Source organism: Hylobates moloch, unplaced genomic scaffold (genome assembly GCF_009828535.3).
Source record: "Hylobates moloch isolate HMO894 unplaced genomic scaffold, HMol_V3 SCAFFOLD_2, whole genome shotgun sequence".
In the NCBI taxonomy this organism is placed as follows: Eukaryota; Metazoa; Chordata; class Mammalia; order Primates; family Hylobatidae; genus Hylobates; species Hylobates moloch.
Genome location: NW_026652277.1, coordinates 68,747,495 through 68,768,188, shown reverse-complemented (window position 1 = coordinate 68,768,188; position 20,694 = coordinate 68,747,495). Strand labels below are relative to the sequence as shown.

Sequence of the window (20,694 nt, the reverse complement as noted above, 5' to 3'; positions counted from 1 at the left end):
AGTCTTGCTTTGTCACCCAGGCTGGAGTGCAGTGACGCAATCTCGGCTCACTGCAAGCTCCGCCTCCCGGGTTCACGCCATTCTCCTGCCTTAGCCTCTCCGAGTAGCTGGGACTACAGGCGCCCGCCACCATGCCCGGCTAATTTTTTGTATTTTTAGTAGAGACGGGGTTTCACCATGGTCTGGATCTCCTGACCTCGTGATCTGCCCGCCTCGGCCTCCCAAAATGCTGGGATTACAAGCGTGAGCCACCGCGCCCGGTCCTTCTCACTTTATTTCAAACAATTAAAGTCCAAGTTTTTTTAAGGCCTTAGTACATTCTAGTGTTTGCTATTTAGTGATATGTTTAACTTATCTACTAGGTTGTGATGATGCTAAACATGGGAGAAGATCCAAACATTCAGCTAAAAGTTTCACATCAGAAAACATGGAAAGATCGCTGTATTCCTCCAACAAAGAAAACAAGTACGAATTGCCAAAGAGTGATAGACACTGGTAGTTCACTCAAATCCTGGGAGGCATTCCCAGTGACGGAATTATGCATTGTCCTTTATGGGCCGAATGCTGTAGACATGCCTGAACTCTAAGTGCAGGGGGACCAATTATAGCAACAGTTATCAGCTAACCTCTTGTCCACAGACCATGGTCAACCGCCTTGTAGTAAGCAGGTGCTGCTGGCTGCAGGTTCTGACTGGTGACTGAGTGGACACAGCACAACCAGTTGCAACTCTCTGGTGGTCATCTGAACGTCTTTTAGAGAGTGGAGGACGTTCAGATTGCTAGATTCTCTTCGGCTCTCATGTGTTCTCTTTCAACGTTTTTCAGTGACTCAGCTCAGCTCCTGAATCATCCTTATTCTCTAAAAATAAAAACATACCGACAGTATTTATGCCATCTAATCTTTCTCAAAAGTATTGGTGGGAAGATTCTTTTGTAATGTATAAAGTGTAATGATTGGGTTTTTATGCTCACGTGTGAGATGTGCCTCCCTCAAACCATGTTACAATATAAGCACATTACCCATCTGATATGAAAACATGTAAGTATTGATGGGAAGCACTCATTTCAGTGATGTCTATTTCACTGTCCAGAGCCCTAAGTAACCATCCAATTGATAACAATTTAACATTTCAAAGAAAGGGATAAATCTGGGTTGATGTGTTTGTTGCTTGTTTGTTTTTTGTAGCACTACCTACTTTCTATATCAGTAGCACATTTTTTAACATAGAGCACCTATGAAATGAAACTTTTTGGAATAGGAAAAAATTATCTCAGATTTCAAAATGAGACAGTTTTTTGCTTCTTTTCAGCAATTGTTTTGTTTCCCTTACAGAGAATTGAGAATAATATCAAGTTTATCTCTTTTATTTGGCTGCTAGAAAGCTCAGAGCCAAATTTGCAGCCTACCTCAAGTGAATAATTTATATTTCAGATCATTTATTATATATACTACCATGTTCTATGGGTTTATTTTTCTACTTTCTTTTTCTCTTCATTCTGATTCCATTTTTTTCACTCTTTGTCTTATGATCCTATATACTCACACATTTTAAGGTTTTTGTTGTTGCTGTCAATGGGGTAATTATGCACATAGAATCACAAGCGTATACACATGTGCATACACAGTAAGAAAAGTTGCTCAGAGTATAATCAAACTCTTCTTTTAATGTCCCTGTATGATATGATAACACTTGAGTACAGAGTGACACACCAAGGCAAGAATGTGTGCTCATGTCTGCTGATAGGGTCCTGTGAAAGAATATCAGAGGATATTCTTTCGACAGCACCCAGATCTCACCTGCGGGGATATAAATCACTGCCTGCTTTTGGCATATCTCTGTTCAACTTGTCACCACAATCCTGAGTGATTTCAGATGTCCCCAAACAATCAGTAGTCCTAATAAAAAGAAAGATTGAAAAGGAGAGAGAAATGAGGAGAGGGCACTAACAAACACAAGGAGAAGACTAACAAACACAAACACTAATGGTGCAAGAATTGACTTCCTATTGACAAACATCATGATGAGTGAATTATTCACTTCTCTGTTATTTCCGTGTTAGGGTTCCCTGAGGTGTATGTTGGTCATGCTTTCTCTTTTAAAAAGGCTAAAAGAGTATCTTGTTTTTCTGGCTTTAAGTCTTTCTTTCCCCCCTGCTGGCATTATATGGTGATGCTTTTGAATACACTTTCTTCTTCTTCCCTCAAGTGACAGTGATTAATTCATCTTGCCCTGAAACCATTATTACAACAAATCACCCAGCATCACCAATTCGGGAAGCATATTCCAGTCATCTTCCTAGGGGTTTAATGAAGCTGGAAACAGGTCCACTAAATTGAGGTGGCTGTCCCTGGAAAACAGTGAAGGACTGAACAGACTCACTGCCATTAGTATCACTTCTCTGACAGTGGTAATTTTTACTTTGATTCTGCATGTCAGCTAGTGTGCCCAGCAACCACATGACAATGAAATAATGAGATGGCAACTTCTCCTCTGCCCAACCCGTGGCCCAAGCCCTGTCTCTGGGAATCCTGCCAAGTACTTTTACTTGGCAGCCTCCTGCTTCATGCCAAGGAAGAACGAGAAGTATTTGTCTTTTCAGTACAAGATGCATTGCTTTCTCTTTGTCACACAAGTTGGGAAGATTCTACTAGGAATAATGCAACATGCCATAGGGTGAAACTTAGATGAGGGGGCTGAATAAATGTTTTCAAGAGTTTATACCCTAAGGTTTTGGATATGCATTCTGCAGGAGGGAGGAGAAACGATGGGGAGTTGTGTTGATAAGTTAATAACTTAAGGCAGTTTACAGACAGACAAACTTTCTCCAAAAGCTAAACTGAGTCCAACATTGTGACACCAAAACTTTAAATACTGAAAGCAACATTTCCTTTTTTCTACTAAAAACTGCAACCCATATATTCTTTGTTAAAGTGTGTTTAGAATCACATTGCAGCTTCCTGAAGAAAGTAATCTTTCAAGAACTTCAGCCATCCTTCTGAGAAAGAAACAGAGGATCAATGTACACTCTTCTAAGAGGCAAGTAGGAATTAGAGAAAAGTCAGACTGGCCCTGAAATACTCAGAAGAACATCAATTCCTGACTTTGAATGCAAGATAATGTTAATCTATCCTGAGTATTATAATTCCTTTGTCATTGTGGCAGCCTTATTGCTTGACTCACTTGATACTTTTTTCCCTTGATTTCCCTTCATTGGATGCCTGTAAAAGCCAAATACACATGTCTTCAGCCTCACTTGCAGATGGGAGAGATCATTTTATACAATTCCGGCCAATAAAACCTAAGCAAAACAACCAAAAACCTTGAGAGAAAAGTGGCTGAGAGCAAGGGCAGGGACAATTTGGGGTGGGGTGAGGTGGGATAAATTTTTTTTTTTTTCCTGATAAAAAACCTGGCCTGGCTCATTTTTCCCATTTTCCCTTCTTCCTGCATCAAATGAAATCTCCACATATGATGCCGTCGCAGCCATCTTGCAATCATGAAGCAACGAGCATGGGAATTAAAACCACCACATTAAGCATGTTAGAGTGGAAAAAGAGGGAAAAAAAAATACCTAAGTTTCTTGTGACACCACTAAGCAGCCAAAAAGTGCCAGAACTGTACAATCCTAAACTTTTTGTTATGTACAAAAATAAATTCTTATTTGCTTAAGACATCTTTAGTTGGATAAGCTGTTAGCTGCAGCCAAAAACATTCCTAATGAGTCCCGTAAGCATGGCCAAAGGTTTACACATTTGCAAAACCCAATCTCACTGTGGATGAAGTAGTTTGTCAATGCTTATGAAATTCCAGAAAGCTAGAACTTCAGGAGTAAATAAGTCCTGTTTTGCCAAATTCTCATCAGATCAAAGACCTTGAATTAGTAGGAAAAAGCAGGATGTGAACAGCTAGCTCCTTCCAACATTCACCTCTTTCCCTCAGATGAAGCCTCCCTGATTCTGGAGAACTGGAGTAGAAAGGCAAAAATTCTTAGAGTATAGCCCACTTAGACACATAAGTTCTCTGTATCCAGATATCTATGAGGCCGCAATGTCTTTCTTGAACTTGAGATTCCAATAAAGATATACTTAAAGTTCTACCTAAAATACCTAGTACTTACCCATTCTTGTAGAGACTGTGCATTGTGAGCTATCATATTATACCATTAGAAATAAGTTCTTGGCTGGAGCTATGTAAAACACTAAAACTTTGTATTTGGTCATAGGGAAATGGTGCATACGAGAAAGAAAATCTGGCATTTAGCAAAAAGATTCATTTCTGACATTTTCATTTGGTCGTTATGGTGAGAAAATTCACAGCCAGTGGCTGTCAAATCCCAACATACGTGAGTTAACATGCTCCAGTAGTTGACAGATGCACTCATTTTTACCTTCATAAAAGAGAACAAAACAGGATAGGGGGAACGTGCAGCAATGACCAAATCTAATTCTTCTTGACACTCATGGTTATAAAGTTTGGGGCAAATGCACATGTTAACCCCTAAATAAACACAGACTTCAAAGAATGGAGAAAGGCCACAAAGGGCTAAAAGGAATCCTAGAACTACACATTCACCCTTCTTTTCATTCCACTTCAAGTTCTGCCTCCACCGTTGCCAAGTCTTATCAGATGACTGCTATAAGCAACGTAATTTATGTAAATAGAATCCATTATGCAAATGCTTCCAACTTGCTTGCTACTTAGAAATTTTGTTCTTTTATGTTTAAGAAACATAGCCTTTATCCCCTGGAATAGACAGATTGGTTATGTTTATGTTCTTAAAGCCTTCTGCTACTGTTCCGGGCTTTGAGGAAAAATTATTTTTTATTTTAAAAAATGTTTTGCCTTGCCTCTCATCCCCTTCTGTAAAAAGAGCCTCTTTGTTTAATTTGGTGGTTTGTACACAGGCTTAATGATTGCAGTAGGGTAATAGAACCTTAGTAAGAAGGGTAGTACACAGAGGTAAATGCATAGATTATACCTTCTACCCTACAGGGGATCTTTTGTTTTTTTGGGGTTTGTATGAAACTGAGTAATTCAATTAATTCAGAGATCTCTGTCAGCTTTGGTCTCTGCTTTGTTTAAGTTATATTTTCAAATGTGAACTCAATGAAATTATTTTTTGGAGCCATAAATAGAGAGGCAGAAAAGTATATGTTCTTTGTGTTCATACTCTCTCTGTGCCTTAAAATGGCAAGCCACATTTTAATGAAATATAAGAGAGCATGTTCCACTCTACATAAGGACATATTAAAAAAAAAAGCTCTTTCTGCTAACGTAAACTGCATTTTGTAATTTCTTATTTATATGTGTGCACATATATAAAGTATAATACATAGAAGAGACAAAAGGCATAATGTCATGAAAAAGAGTATAAGAGAGTATGTCTTTGTTTTAGTAAGTAAACATTGCAATAAATGAATTATGGATTAAAATTCTTTTCCCACCCTAAAGAAACACATTTTTCAAGTTGACGAGTCATTGTAACAGAACTGCAAGCTCCGAGTCATTTAAAAATAGTGTTGTTTTAATAGAAGAGAACAAAACAAACTAAAACCTCCAATTTGACTAATGTTCATTTTGCTACTTGATGACAAACCCAATCCAACCAGCCATGATTTAAGTGCATTCACTTTTGGACTGTCCAAAATAAATCCCCTTTGTTTTCTTTAGGCTAAACATTTTACTAAAACATCTTGCTTCCAGACATTGCACTGTGTTTTTCCAGTTGCTTATAAATGATATCTGGTGACTTGCTCTAATACTATATGGGTGTACAAATTAAGCTGATATACTTTCTAGTATTTTTCCTCAAATATTCAGCAAATATTTACTAAGCACCAACTAAGTGGCACACATTGTTCCAGACTCTGGAATTGCACCAAAGACAAGGTCTCTGCTCTCATGAAACATATGGTCTGGTGGAAAGAGACAACAAATAAACAAGTGAATGAGATGATTTCAGACAGAGCTAATAATGAAATATAAAATGAACAATCAGATTGAGTGAGCAGGGGAATCTGACGGTTGAGGGAGGTTGGGTCAGAAGCAACCTCTCTGAGAAGAGGACATGGCACTGAAATATAAGTTCTAAAAAGAAGGTAGTCACATAAAGATCTCGGGGAAGTGAATTCCAGACAGAATGGACAATGGACAGCTGGAACAAGGGCCTTAAGACAGAAAAAAAAAGCAAAACAAACAAACAAAAAAACAAAATCATGGCTATAATTCAGAGAATGAGGTGGGGAATAAAAGAAGATTAAATCAGTGAGGAAATCTGTGGACAAATCACTCAGATCTGACTTGGAAAGAAGTTTGGGTTTTATCTTTTTTATTTTTATTTTTATGTGAGATGGAGTCTTGCTCTGTTGCCCAGGTTGGAGTGCAGTGGCGCCATCCTTCCTCACTGCAGCCTCCACCTCCCGGGTTCCAGTGATTCCCCTGCTTCAGCCTCCTGGATAGCTGAGATTACAGGTGCATGCCACCACACCTGGCTAATTTTTGTATTTTTTAGTAGAGACAGGATTTTGCCATGTAGGCCAGGCTGGTCTCGAACTCCTGACCTCAGGTGATCTGCCCGCCTTGGCCTCACAAAGTGCTGAGATTACAGGCGTGAGCCACCGCACCTGGCCTGGGTCTTATCTTAATTGGACTGGGAAGCCATTGGAGGATTTTAAGTGAGAAGTGATGTGACATGAATTACGCTTTGAGCCTATTACTTTATAAAGAGTAGAGGTGCAGAAAGTGAGGTGCAAATGTGGAAACAGAATAATTAGGAGATTCTGTAGTATTGCGGATGAGAAATCATGTTGTCTTGAGCTAATGTTTAAACTGTGCATTAAGAGCCAATATTATTAAAACAAATTATACTTTTGTCCAGTATAAAACTACATATTCTATATTAAGTTTCTTTGCTTTTGATTCAAATTATATCAACTCATAAGACCATCATGGGGGAAACCACTTGATGAATTCATTTTAATAAATATAGTCTTTACAGGCTTATGGTTTGTAAGTGGGGAAATCTCTATTTACAACAGTGATTTGGGGTGAGTAGTTTTGTAATCACTAGACCACCAGTCGCTATAATGCCATAATGCCTCAGTTAGACATCCCTTGCCCACTTTGCTTTCAAGCCAGTTGCAAGCATACCAGAAAGTTGGGTCACAATTCAAACGTTATCAGCACTTTACCTTAGAGTTATTAAGTGTTATCAGATCCTTTTCTGTGGACGGATTTTTTAAAAAGAGAAAGAAAGAAGAAAAAAGATAAAACCTGGACTTTTGAGGGTAAGACAGGAAATGTCTACCATGGGAAAATGCAAAACAATGGCTGAGCCTGACATTCCAGCTATGAAACTCACCTATGATATAACCCCACTCCAGCCCAAGGGACAATTGGGAGAAAGGGAGGAGGTGAGCTCTATGCCAAGGTCGGCCTTTAGGAAAAGATAGGATTTTTACTCACCCAGGAGCCAAGGATAAGATTTGAAAGACGCACCACTGCCCTGGATCTGGTTCAGGCTCCAGGGAGAGGTGCCAGGCTCCTGGCTTTAGGTACTAGTGCTATTGCAAATGTTCAAGTTCGCTGCCAAAACAAACAGAATCAGAACAAAGGCTGGGTCTCCAGCACATGGGTCCTCCAAGTGAACCATCCACTTCCTTTGACACCAACCATGGTGGCAAGGAAAAACAATCCTGAACACCCTACTTAGGCTCAGACACCTTTGGGAGCCCGCCGTGTACCTGAGCTTAAAAGAGACGTGGAGAGATTAAGCCTCTGAAACATTATTGCTTTTTAATATCTTGTTGGTAGCATCTTGTTTCTTGCCTTAACTCTTCTGATTTTACACTTAAAAGTGATTGTCTCCACATTTTTCTTCAGTGCACGCTCTAGTTTCCAATTTATATGACATTCCTATTTGTGTATCACGTCATTATGCAGCTCTTTGTTCAGCTAATTTGGCTCCTTCTCACCCTTTATTTTTCTTGTATAAAAAGGTTACATTCGCCTTTCTCAGGCTAATTTTCAGCTATAATATTGTTCCTCCTTTACGTTGAATTTTTAAAAACCCTTGCTGGAATTTCCACACAGTGTGAGAAATAGTAACACGGCAAAACACACGTAACACAAAAGAAAGGCATGAAGAAAGGCTCTGGGGTTGATCCAGTCTGCAACTATTATTTTTAAAGCAAATAACTAAACAACTGCTGATTGTTTTATTTCTGGATCTTTCCCTCTGAATTTTAAACATGTAGGAGTCTCACCATGTGGTGTTAATAGTGGTGAAAAGAGAGGAGAGAATCACCCTTAATTTCATTACCTGAAATAACCATTACTGTTTCTGAGTGTTGTTGCTGTTGTTGTTGTTGTTGTTGTTGTTGTTGTTGTTGTTGCAATTTTGAAAATAATATGGTTAGGAGTGAATTCAACCATTTGGGTTTTCCTGAGGAGGGTGTTTAAACCAGTTTATATGTGAGGTCTCAGAAAATATTTCCTGCAGTGGTGGTAAATTATTTAATCATTAGATGCCAGAATGTGGTGAGGATGACACAAAGAATATTAAGGTAGATGGAATCATCCTTATTCAGTCGATATCTAGCTTAAATTAAACTAACAAATCAGAAAGTGAAAAGTATGGGGAAAGGAAGCCTTACAGACACTGGATAGGAGAAAAGTGTATGTCATAGCCATTTCCAGAGGGTCCAAAGTAATACAAAAAGATTTTCCAGGGCGGAAATGGTTTGAAAATAAACACCAAAGCAGACGGGAGAGAGAAAACTTGACAAGTTCACCCAGGAGATGTGCACAAAGATATATTATTCATGCATAATGTAAATACTCCATTTTTTCAATAGTTGTACAGTTGTCTACTTGTCTTTTTTTATAGCTGTGTCACATGTCATCTGTCTTAGATGGTTAGTTCTTAAAGCAGTGATCTCCAGCCTTTAGAGAATTGAAAATCCCTATTGCTTGTATTGCTTGTTATGTGACAACTGCCCTACCCCAACCTCTCTGCCCCCAACCAGAAAAAGTAAGGAGAGGATAAGAACGTTTGAAATTATGTGAACTTTCATCTTATGTAAATTGAAATTATTCCAGTTGAGAGGAATTTTATAATCCCAGCTGGCATAACCAAGGGCCTCCTCCCATCCTCTTCCCACTGCGTGTTATCAAATGGAGGTTGCAAGCCATTGTCCAAGGGGAAAAGCTGTACCTAATAAAAACTTTATTTCCGAATTTTAAAGATGAAAAGAGTCTAACCTCCTAGTAGTTGTGAAGGAAAACAAAAAGAAAAAAAAGTGCCCTTAATCTCATGAAGTAAAATAACCATAATTGCTTTTATTTTAGTTTTTGTTCTTACATTATTTTAATGTTATGAAATAAATACATTATTTTAAGTTCTTTGTTTTAAACAAATTCAGAAGTGCCTAACGAGTAATAAATGAAAATTTCCATCATTTCTCATCTCTCATTCCCAAAACTTCTACCTTCCCAGAGGCCAGATCTGGAAGTATCTTGGTGCATGTTTTTCTCAAATATACTCTCTGGATTTATACATAGCCATGTGTTTGAATGACATATATATAGCTTGTACTGTTTTTATAAAAATAGGTCATAGCATATGTATTATTTAGCAATTTGATTTTTTAAACTTAACAGTATAATTGGAAATTTTTCCACACTGGAACATCAATTTTTGATTGCCTATGTGACATTCCATCACACTAAAACTCAAAAAATTCAACCACACCCCGATATTTAGGTTATTTCTACTTTTGCTCTAAAATCAACACCCTTACAAACAGTGTGTATGTTGTACATCTGTCTTTGTGCACATACTGTATTAAACAGATACCTGGAAGTGAAAGTAGTGGGTCAGGGGATACTTGAAATTATGATATATACTGCCACGTTGCCTCCAAAGCTAATCTCACCTGTATATACTGTTGCTTAAAATTATGTACCCAACTTTTTCATAGTTTTGTGATATTGGGCACATAAATAAAAAATACTTTAACCATTTCTCTGTTGTTAAATTGTAAGTGGATGCTGATTTTTCACCAATATGAAAAACAATGCTGTGGTGAAATTCTCTGAGCACATGGGTTTTCAATGTTTTAGGTGATGATTTCTTAGCATGGTTTATCGTTCATGTATACTGCCGAATCCCTTTCCAACTTATATGGTTTTATTACTTGTATGATCCTATTCACTAAACTTAATATACGAACCTAAGGAGATGGAATATTTTTTCTATATGTATATTTTCTAGGATTTATTCTTTCGAACATTAGGTATATAAGGACTTTTGTCTAATTATGAAGAGCATGAACTCTTAAACTATCGACATCATACAGCAGAATGGAAAATAGTATGGAGATTCCTCAAAAACTTAAAAATAGCACTACTATATACTCTAGCAATCCCACTTCTGGATATATACCCAAAGGAAATGGAATCAGTAGCTCAAAGAGATATTGACACCTCCATGTTTACTGCAGCATTGTTTACAACAGCCGAGGTAAAGAAACAGTCTACTTGTCCACGTACAGATGACTAGATCAAGAAAATGCCAGATGTACATATTATACACACACACACACACACACACACACTGAATATTAGTCATGAGAGAACAAGAAATCCTGCCATTTGTGACTACACAGACGCACCTGTAGGACATTATGCTAAGCGAAATAAGCCAGACACAGAAGAATGAATACTGTATGATCTCACCTATATGTGAAATCTAAAAAAGTCAAACTTACAGAAATATAGAGTAGAACAACAGGTTGCCAGGAGCTTAGGGTTGGGGGAAATGGGGAGATTTTGGTCAAAGGACACTAACATAGTTATAAAGTTCAGGAATCTAATGTAAAGCATGAGTGGTATGGACATGTATATTAATTTGATTTTGATAATCATTACACAATGTATGCATATATCAAATTATCACATTAAGCACCTTGAATATATACAATCTTTATTGTCACTAATATTTTAAAATTAAGAAAAAATTATTAACTGTATACTTTGCTGTATTTTCTGCCTTTAAAAAGTTTCTCTAGGTTCTTTTTATTTTTTTACTTTGACCATGTCCTTTATAATTGTTACAACACAATAATAAAACAATAATAATAAATAACATTTTGGTATATTTACACTGTGCCAGCTATACTTAACACTTTGCTGATAAAGGAACTAAAGATTTTCACAACTAAAATCCATAGGTTTGTTTCTTATCATTTCTTCTCTCATTTTAAAGCATAGAAAGTCGATCTCTTTTTCAAGGTTTTAACAAATTTCTAATTTATTTCCTTCTGCCTTTTATAAGTTTATTTTCTATTTCATTGAAATAATAACTCTATATGTCTATGAAGTGCAGTATGATGTTTTGATACACATATATATTGTATAATGATCAAATTAGGGTAACTGTCATATCCATCACTTCAAACATTTGCCATTTGTTTGTGATGAGAATATTCAAAATTCTTTCTTCTAGCTATTTGTTGTTGTTGTTGTTGTTGTTGTTGTTGATATGGAGTCTCGCTCTATTGCCCAGGCTGGAGTGCAGTTGTGTGATCTCAGTTCACTGCAACCTCCGCCTCCCAGGTTCAACCAATTCTCCTGCTTCAGCCTCCCGAGTAGCTGGGATTACAGGCACCCACCACTATACCGGACTAATTTTTGTATTTTTAGTAGAGACAGGGTTTTGCCAAGTTGTCCAGGCTGGTCTTGAACTCCTGACCTCAGGTGATCTGCCCAATTCAGCCTCCTAAAGTTCTGGGATTACAGGTGTGAGCCACCTTGCCCAGCCTCTTCTAGCTATTTTGAAGTACACAATATATTATTGTTGCCTATAGTCACCCTGCTGTGCAATGGAATACCAGAACTTATTCCTCCTATCTAAGCGTAACTTTCACCCATTGACCAACTTCTCCCCATCTTCTGGTAACTCCTATTCTACTCTCTACTTCTATTAGATCAACTATTTTATATCCCACATAGGAATGAGACCTCTACCTATAAATAGTTGTCTTTCTAAACTGTCTGGATTTATCATGGTATATATTGTCAAACAACTTTTCAAATCACCAGTCACAGCAGTGCGCATCGAGACCTTCTGTGGTTTGGATAGGGTTAGTTTGCCGCCCCCTCAAGTCCCACATTGAAATTTAGTCCCCAGTGTTGGAGGTGGCCTGGTAAGAGGTGTTTGGGTCTGAATGGGGAGTGAATCCCTCATGAATGGCTTGGTGCTGTCTTCCCAGGAATGAGTGAGCTCTCACTCTGTTGGTTCTCACAAGAACTGATTGTTGAAAAGAATGTAGCACCTCCCTCCCCTCTCTGTCTTCCTTCCTTTCTCACTATGTGATGTGCCCCTTCACCCTACACCATGAATGGAAGATTCCTGAGTCCCTCACCAGAAGCAGATGATGATGCCACGCTTCTCAAACAACCTGCAGATACATGAGCCAAATAAACTATTTTCTTTATAAATTATCCAACCTCAAGTATTCCTTTATCACAACGCAAATGGAGTAAAACAAGACCAGAATAAATGCAAAGAAGTGATGCTGATAGAACAAGAGGGGAAGAAGATCATATAGTTGTATTCGTAACAACTAGAAAGAAAGTAGTAGAATATGAGAAAATAAATGCAGCCATAAGCCATAGAAATGTGTCTACACATATGATGTAAATTTTGCTCTTATTAAACTTCTATGGCAAAACATTAATATTATTCTATTAATACTTATTATTTTTGAAGCAATGTACTTAACACATCAGTGCACTTTTAAAAATCACAAGATTGCTGCTCTGAAGAACTATCTTTGGGAACATGATCCATGATTCTACTTCTTTCATATCCCCTGCATTGCCAAGAACACAACACAGAGCTTGCCGTGAAGCATTTGGTGAACACCGGTCAATAGGTGTAATGCGTCACTTCATTGGATCCTTCCATAAATATTTCTAGAATCCATGTGGCAGACACTGCTGTAGGCGCTGGGTGGTTTACTGTGTGCACTGTCCACAAAACAGGAGCAGTCTTTGCCCTCATGGAGCCTGTATTCTTGAGGGGGAGATTGCATTTTTCAAACAAATTATAATTACTAATTATAAGCACTCTGAAGGAAAAACGCAGGGCCAGGTAAAAGAGATGTCCAAGAAGGCTTTCTTCGAGAAATGACATTTGAAATGAGATCCAAAGCATGAATAGGAGTTAACGAGGTGAAGGGGGAGAGGCAGTGAGCAGGTAGAGGAATAGTTTACATAAACTTGGTGCACTCTTGAAGCAAACCTTTCAAGTGATCATCATAGTGCCTCCCTAAGAACATCAGGAAAAGGCAGTGGAGAAGGTGGGAGCAGGGGAGAATAATTACACAATCCCCCAATATCAAAGAAATTAGCTGAAAAGGAAAGAGTTTAATTACCGCTAGTTGTTCTACCCAACAGACAACAAGTAACTGCCTTATCTGTGTTCTTAAGCTCCAGAGACTACCCTAGACACTGTTTTTGGAAGCTTTAGCCATTCTGGAATCATAGACCAATGATTAGTATTCCCTACTGTCCGATTCCTAAGATGCCTACCAGCAACATGGCCATAAGTAATCCCATGTCTTAAGCCCAACAAAAGAATGCTTTCAGACAAAGTTGTAGAGAGATAAAAACCCTTTGCCTTATTTTCTCAAACTCTACTCATCTTGCATTTTCACCTCTATCACCATGACAACGTATATGCAAAACAAATAGAGTATTTTTGCTTTTTACATAGGGTAGAGAGGAAGAACAAGTGTAAAACAATGTTAGCTTCACCCCACAAGGAAGATCTTGTCTCCAGGTGATGCTCATGTCCCTGTCATTTTCTCTAGGCTCTGGGCATGATGTGACACCTCCCCAGGTGCACTGCAAATGTCAATTCATGAGCTCCTGGGAAGCTGGTATCCTTACAGCAGCCCAAGTCCAAGTTTTTTTTCCCAATGTCTAGTATCAATCAACAAAAGAATGTAATTACCCAACAATTATATACTTATTAGTAGGTGGCTATATATAAATATATATATATATATATGATATTAGAGACAACTTACAGCATTGATGAGGGAGAAAAAAAGGAGAAGATACAGGTCATGGAAGCCTGAAGCCATATCTTTGCTCTATTCAAATATCTGCCTTTTTAGACCTACCCTCAATAGTGACTGGAGTGAAAGGTGACTATTTTCATTGTATTTAAAATGCCAGTTGCTTTGGTTTGTCAAAGTACAAAATGAAATGATCTTTCAAAAAGAGTTTCTGATGTATGTAACATTCAGGTTGCATCTCCTGTTTCGAAGATTAAGGCAATTTTCTCATGCCCTTTTCTCAGCTATAATAAATGCCCTATTTTTCAGTGGGAAGATGGATGGGAATTCCTCCTCACAGACGCAGTGCACCATCAGGCAGGCGCTCTCTCATTGGAGTGGCATCTTTAGTCCCCAGTGGGTTGTTCAGTGTCAGAGGCTCCAGGCTTGATCAACATCCTATACATTTTCTTGACAGATTGGTATCGTTGGCACCTCAGCTAGTAAACAACAGCACCAGTGCCCATGATTACCTCCTCATCTCTTCTGCCAAGCTATAAGAAATAGGTTTCTTTTGCCTTAAAAAAGATGTAAACATTGTTCTCTATTTTTAATTTTTTTGTTATTCTGAAATAGATTCTAAAGATACTATACTCAAGTTTTAATTCTTTAATGCATTTGCTTTGGTAAACATTATGCGGAAAACATCCATAAAGGACTCAAAATCCATTAAAAAATAAATAATGTTGCTTCAGATTTGCAGGTTGTTTTGATGATCACTGAGTAGAGTCAGTATTTCCCCCTCCCCAGGCTGGAAAGGAGAGCCAGCAGAGACTATCAGGGATCCCATGTCAAGGTTCCCACCCAAAGGGCGCATCAGAATTACTGGGGGAAATTTTTCAAACCAGTCATATGCTTCCACAGATGACTGACATGTACTTCTCTCACCAGCTAAGAGCCACGGAGACAGACAGCATGATTTAGTAGTAACAGCCAACATGGTCCAAATAACAGTTGATGCATTCATTACCTGCGTGACATCAGACAAGTTAATAACCTTTCTTCACTTCAGTTCCTCATCTGCAAAATGAAGACACTGATACCTTACGGAATTATTAATTATGGCTAGGCTTGGTGTTCCCATGCAAATGTCATCTTGAATTGTAGTTCCCATAATCCCTGTGTGTTGTGGAAGGGTGGTTTAATTTACCAGTGGGTGGTAAATTAATCATAGTGACAGTTACCCTCAAGTGATAGTGAGTGAGTTCTCATGAGATCTGATGGTTTTATAAGGGGCTATTCCCCCTTTTGCTCGGCACTTCTCCTTGCAGCCACCATGTGAAGAAGGACATGTTTGCTTCTCCTTCCGCCATGATTGTAAGTTTCCTGAGGCCTTCCCACCCATGCTGAACTGAGTCAATTAAACCTCTTTCCTTAATATTAATAAATTACCCTGTGATATGATTTGGCTCTGTCACCACCCAAATCTCACCTTGAATTCCCATATGTTGTGGGAGAGACCCAGTGGGAGGTAATTGAATCATGGGGTCAGATCTTTCCCATGATGTTCTTGTGATAGTGAATAAGTCTCATGAGATCTGACGGTTTTAAAAGGGGGAGTTTCCTTGCACAAGCTCTCTTTTTCCTGCTGCCATCCATGAAAGATGTGACTTGTTCCTCCTGCCTTCTGCCATGATCCTGAGGCCTCCCCAGCCACATGGAACTGTAAGTCCATTAAACCTCTTTCATTTGTAAATTGCCCAGTCTCAGGTATGTCTTTATCAGCAGCATGAAAACAGACTAATACACGCAGTCTTGGGTATTTCTTCACAGTAGCATGAAAACGGACTAATGTAGTTATTATGAGATTTAAATTAGATGAGCACAATGCTTGGTACATAGTAAGCACTCCACAAATGTCATTTTTCTCTCCACCTATGATAGAAAATAAGAAAGCTCGGGTGTCAGACAAAACTGACTGCCTGTTCTTGTCAGTCTACTGAGTTAACATTGTCATTCTTTTGAAACCATATGTTATTTGACACATCAAATACATCCCTTTCTACATATATAAGTCAGATTTATCTCTTTATTTTTAGAAAGAAATGAGCAGTGAAAAGAAAAAGAGAGGGTCAGAGGATGAAGAGAAGTGGAAAGACAAAGAGAACCAAATTATCTTGGGCTACTCTGGGCTGGGTGCTTTGCAGATATTTGTATCCACTTAATTGTTCACATTCCTGTTAGAGATACAAAGATATTGTTGTCCCTGGTGTAGAGATGAAGAAGGTGAGATTCAGAGAGTTTAAGGGGCTCACCCAGTTTAGAGTTAGAGCATATTGGAACTCAATCCTCATTTTTCCATATCCTTTCTACATTTTCTGCATCACAGTGCATTGCGTTGCCCCTCTTCTCCATTTAATTCTTCCCTTCACTGTTGCTTCTTCTTCTTGTTGTTTGTTTGCTTTCTACCAGCATTCAACTAGTATCAACGATCTATTTCTTAAAATAACCTGAGAAACCTGTGCATTACTTATGGTAATAATTCAGGTAAGCCTAAAGAACGGCTTCATTAGCACTCAGTAGATAATGAATATTACAATTCCATTATTACTAATATTGTCACTAAAGACTTAGAGGATTGAAGATATGGAGAGTTAAAGGAAATAAATTAGTGATGAATTTCACAAGTGTTCTGCCTGCCCACTATTAATAAAGTATATGGAAATCCATCTTTACAAAGTTGTTTTCCTTGAGCAGATTTTTGGTGTGATTCAAATATTGAAAATCAATGTTATACATGTCCATACTTTCAAAATATTTGATTCACTAGTTCATTAGCACATTTAGTACAAGATGCTTGGCAGAATGATTGATCACTTGGAATACACATGAATAAATAAAATTACAGTAAAAAAATAAGCCTTTAAACTTGCTGATAATTTTACTTTTTTGAATTCTTAAAATATTATTGTCATAGCCTCTAAGAAAAAGCCTGCAGCTAACAGTGATCTGGACTCTGACATGTAACTATCCTTTTGCTCTATAAAGAACTTCAAGAAGTTTCTGGAATAAGGCTGTGATATCAGAGAAGAGGTAAAGAAATTTTCAAGGGCAGAGAATTTTATGGACAAGATTCCCATGTTACAAAGGCACCCAGAAAATTGTAGAAAGCTCAATTCTAGTTCTCTCAACCCAATTCCTTGTTGGGCGTGTTATATAGAGGAGGCACCATCCATCCCAGAAGGATAAATTTCCCCAACTAGGGCTTCTTGAGCACATTCAATTAACCAGAAAATAGGGAAATGCTTGAAAGAATAAAGCCCAATCCCTAAAAGCTATTAGTGTCTCATATTAGCCAGCTCTAAAAATTATCCCCTATCAGCACTATAAAGAGGCACATAGGCAATTCAAAACTGTTTCTAGCTAATAAAACATTTCCCCTTGCTCAGTATTCATCTCCCAATTAATGAAGTAGATAAAGGAAAAATTTATCATTACAACAAAGCACAACCCCACCTCTTCAGCCCCATCTCCCTGGAGGATGACAGGTGTATTACTAAATGTGCTAATCAACTGGGATGGGAATATTCTGAAAAGTATGGATACATAACATTGAGATGCAATATATGAACCATCTCAAAACCATATTCAAATAAAATTATGGTATAAAAATGGAATTCCATATTCCAAATCAGTCTATTTAGTCTCATTATAACCTCACTGGTAATGTTCCCCATCTAAAATGTTCTCCATAGGATTCTCCATGTATGGAATCCTACTCACTCACATCAAAGTCCAACTAAAAATATTACTTTCTCTACAAAGTTTTTCTTTACCATCTGCACCATTTCCTTCCCAATTAATGAATCATTTGTAATGATCAATTACTCTATAAAATTCAATTTTCTATTGATTCATTCAACAAACATTTAGTTTACACTATCATGTATAGTCACTGTGCTAAGGGTGGGAAGTCGAAATATAAATTGTGACAGTCATGATCTCAAAGTTTTGAATTTTAAAAGATTCAAGCAAGTTCTTAATTCTTAATTGTACTATAATGAGCTGAACGGACTTACAGAGAGATGTATGTGCTTGCAGAGCATATTCTGTAACTCATAGGTGAGGCATAACTTGGCCTCAAAGGGTGGGGTCTAGGGACTTCATTTAACTTGTAGGCTCCTTCACTTTGCATTTACACTGTAGCTTGTTAGTTATGTTTTCATAAATGATTTCATCTTATCCAACTAGACTAAAGATTTTTGCAGACAAAAACATGCCTTTAATTTCTATAAGTTCCCTTAAATATCCTAAATAATATTTGACACACACAAAATACCACCAAACTATTGATAATAGATTGATTAGTTTGCATATCTAATAACTAGAAGAAATTTTCTAGAACATTTGAAACAAGAAGTTGCAAGCTAACAGAACTTCAGGCCAGTCTTCAAGAGTATTTTGTTCATTTATTTGCCTGCATAGAGTTTTAAAATTTTAAATCGATGCTCATTATTTCAGATTTGATATATGTCACATAAAAACCTAGATTTATGCACTGGCTTGGAAAATCAGACAGCTGGGTAGAATTTGTACAAATTCCCTCATAGCAACAAATGACTGGATTTGGGAAGGAGCTATCATCATATTAGGGCTTTCACTGTCCAGGTTCCTAGTGTCAACTGAGACGATTTTACTCATTTGCATTACCTATGAGACCTCTGCATGTATTGAGTTTGCAACCTATTCTAAGCATGGAGATCTTAGTAAAGGATTTGTCATCTCCAAATTCCCATGTGCCCCAGTTGAGCAAATAATTTGCAATCTGCATGGCCTGCATTCTTTACTCCACATTTGAAGGCACTATCGAGGACTTAACCATTATTTATGGGAGAATAGAAAATAAGAGGGTGGCCTATAAAGACATGTGGTATAAACTGAGGGCACCCATAGCTTAGGAAGAAAAAATTGTTTCTATTTTATTCTCCAACTGAGAGCTGGTCTACCTATGCTATCTTCTCAAAAAAATTAAAAAGGTAGGGGAAGAAGAAGAAAGAAAAACATGCTTAATCCAGCCAGCGCTGCTATTAACACTGAATGCACGAGTTCATTTTGGGGCTCAAACATTTTGTAGAATTTGCAGGGGTTTCTCGTGGGAGGAAAACAAAGTACATTAACTTAGCCTTTTGTTATTAATAAAAAGGGTATGAATAAATGAGACTCATCCTTGAATCCTCAAAGAATAATGTCACCCATTAGACTACATTAACAGGAAGATTTTTCTCTAATACAGTCATGGAAATCTAATTCATCATCATCAACCACAAAAATAATCATCTTGCTGGATACCTGAACAGATAACAAACTGGCAGCTGAGAGATCCAGGAAGACACTTTTTTTTTCTGGGTTTCAACTTCTTGATCCATCAAATGAAAGGGATTAGATGATTTCTGAGATTCCTTTAGCCCTAAAACTTGATGATTTATTCAAGGTACTTCCTGGATGCTAAAGATTTGAAGAAATATAGACAATTATCTATTCTTTAGGAGTTTTGTAGAGGAAAGAGGGTTCCTAGAGAAACACAGCAAATAGTTTTTCAAGCTGGTTGTACTAAATGCCCAATAAAAGAACAGACAAAAAATAGAATTTCTGGCAAGATGGCTGAATAGAAACAGCTCTGGTCTGCAGCTCCCAGAGAGATCAATGCAGAAGGCAGATGATTTCTGCATTTCCAACTGAGGTACCTGGTTCATCTCATTGGGACTGGTTGGACAGGGGGTGCAGCCCATGGAGGGCAAGCAGAAGCAGGGTGGGCTGTCGCCTCATCTGGGAAGAGCAAGGGATCAGGGAATTTTCTCCCCTACCCAAGGGAAGCTGTGAGGGACTGAGCCTGAGGAACCATGCACACTCCGGCCCAGATACTGAGCTTGTCCCATGATCTTCGTAACCCACAGACCAGGAGATTCCCTCTGATGCCTACCCTACCAGGGCCCTGGGTTTCAAGCACAAAACTGGGCAGCCATTTGGGCAGGCACCAAGCTAGCTGCAGGAGTTTTTGTTGTTGTTGTTGTTTGTTTTTCCATACCCCTATGGCACCTGGATCGCCAGGAGGACAGAACCATCCACTTCCCTGGAAAGGGGTGCTGAAGCCAGGGAGCCAAGTGATCTGGCTCAGCAAGTCCCACCCCCGCAGAGCCCAGCAAACTAAGATCCACTGGCTTGAAATTCTCACTGCCTGCACAGCAGCAGTCTGCGATCAACTCCGACACTGCAGCTTGGTGGGGGAGGGGCATCCACCATTGCTGAAGCTTGAGTAGGTGGTTTTACACTCACAGTGTAAACAAAGCAGCCAGGAAGCTGGAACTGCGCAAAGCTCACTAAAGTTCAGCAAGGCTGCTATGGCCAGACTGCCAGATTTCTCCTCTCTGGGCTGGGCATCTCTGACAAAAAGGCAGCAGCCCCATTCAGGGACTTATAGATAAAACTCACATCTCCCTGGAACAGAGCACCTGGGGGAAGGGGCAGCTATGGGCACAGCTTCAGCAGACTTAAACGTCCCTGCCTGACCACTCTGAAGAGAACAGCGGACTTCCCAGCACAGCGTTTGAGCTCTGCTAAGGGTCAGA

At 38.5% G+C, this 20,694-nt stretch overlaps 1 long non-coding RNA gene and 1 other non-coding gene across 3 annotated transcripts in view; one reads left to right on the top strand and one right to left on the bottom strand.

Moving 5' to 3' along the window:
• Positions 1-560: 560 nt before the first annotated feature.
• Positions 561-20,694, bottom strand: part of LOC131381621 (uncharacterized) — a 52,167-nt gene continuing 32,033 nt past the window's right edge. For both annotated transcript variants that reach the window (XR_009210491.1, XR_009210490.1), the window contains exons 3-4: positions 1,799-1,897; positions 561-859 (exon numbers count right to left, since the gene is read on the bottom strand). This is a non-coding gene — a long non-coding RNA (uncharacterized LOC131381621). The remainder of the gene's footprint in view (positions 860-1,798; positions 1,898-20,694) is intronic.
• LOC116477785 (small nucleolar RNA U13) lies at positions 926-1,030 on the top strand. Its single transcript, XR_004250643.1, has one exon. It is a non-coding gene; the product is annotated as a small nucleolar RNA U13 (small nucleolar RNA).